The sequence below is a fragment of the Pteropus vampyrus genome, unplaced genomic scaffold (genome assembly GCF_000151845.1).
Source record: "Pteropus vampyrus isolate Shadow unplaced genomic scaffold, Pvam_2.0 Scaffold30, whole genome shotgun sequence".
NCBI classification, from domain to species: domain Eukaryota; kingdom Metazoa; phylum Chordata; class Mammalia; order Chiroptera; family Pteropodidae; genus Pteropus; species Pteropus vampyrus.
In genome coordinates, this window is record NW_011888811.1 from 1,269,236 (window position 1) to 1,270,672 (window position 1,437).

At 46.7% G+C, this 1,437-nt stretch overlaps 1 long non-coding RNA gene across 1 annotated transcript in view; it reads right to left on the reverse strand.

Moving 5' to 3' along the window:
* The window catches only part of LOC111737698, a 2,801-nt gene continuing 1,364 nt past the window's right edge, over positions 1-1,437 (reverse strand). Inside the window, exons 2-3 of the long non-coding RNA XR_002779514.1 lie at positions 1,277-1,432; positions 1-96 (exon numbers count right to left, since the gene is read on the reverse strand). This is a non-coding gene — a long non-coding RNA (uncharacterized LOC111737698). The remainder of the gene's footprint in view (positions 97-1,276; positions 1,433-1,437) is intronic.

A 1,437-nucleotide genomic window follows, 5' to 3' on the forward strand; every position in this document is an offset into this window, starting at 1 on the left:
GCCCAGGAACCCATCTGCAACTTAGAGACATTCTTTACGAGGTTTTCATGCCATTTCTCCACTGATGGTCCTACTTCAAGCAGCTTCAGACCTGGACTATGAATTGTCCCTGTGTGAGTATGTGGGAGTGCTCATGCCAAGGAAATAGGTCAAGTTTCCCCTGTGCTGTCCCCCAGGATAGGGGACAGACACCCTGCAAGGAAGAACCAAGAACTTCTTACAGAGGCTGAGCTGCCTCTGAGGAGGGGCTGGATCCTGTAAGATTCTGGAAGTAATCTTCCTGTTTCCTGGGCATCCATCTCCAGTCTCAGGGTATCAGCCCAGCAATAGCCTAGGATTGGAGAAAAGGCCTTTCAAAGCAAAGGAGCCAGCACTGACCTCCATGGAAAGGCCACAGATTTTGGCCTCTGCCTCCTATGGTTTTGATTTCTGGCTGTGAGCTTCACCGGGGGCCTTAAGCAAGTCACGCCATCTCTCTGAACTGGAATTTCCTACCTGTTAAATGGGAATTATAATCCTTGCTTTGTAGAGTTCTAATGAAGATTTCATGCTCTTTATGGAAATGTCTGGTTTGGATTTTCGTAGACATTTACTCCATTCACCCCCTTCTTCCTGAGTCAGTCTGGCCAACAAATCCGAACTGTAGCTCTCGCTCTGCATGGTATCTTTTATGTGCATGTGGTGGGGCACTGGGGGTGGGGTAGGAGTAGAGGGGTGGCTGCCTTTTTAAAAATCTGATTAGTCTTCTTTTTTTGGTTCAAAAAGTATGTCCTCAGAAAATGCAGACTAACCTCAATCTCTGCCCAAGCACATCTTTGGAAAGGCAGAGCCACTCTCCAAATGATGCATTAGTGAGCAATCACTCCCAGACAATGTATTGACTGCCCTGGCAATTGGCAATGGGCATTTTTCGAATGTCTGAGTGAATGAATGAATAAAAGTCTTTATTAACGCCTGGTCTGGGGGCATTCCCAGCTCTCTTGGGATTGATTGTTCACTCTCCCGCTCCCTTCAGGCTGATTTGCAGAACCAGAATTGAATGTACTAAGTCCAGCAACTCGGAGTCTGGAGGAAATGCCCTTTAGAGCCAGCTACTTTGAGAGAGTCACTTTTCGGACTGTTTCTCCGACACCTGCTGACAGTACTTTGGGTATGTTATGCCTTACAGTGGGAACAGTCTGCCTTGATTTGCTATTTTGAAATTTAAGAAAAGGGTAGCACAGAGTGGAAGAAAGAACACAATGCAGCCAAAGAGCCAGCTGTGTATGGTATGTACCCTGTTTTGAGACTTGCGGTCTGTCCAGTGTGGACCATGTGGAAGAGAGGTAAGAATCCACTGGTATAAAGGAAATAGCAGTGGATTAGAGCTGAAAAGACTGGCATTGAAGTTCCACCTCCTCACAGGCTCTGTAAACTTGGGTGATCAGTTCACCTTTC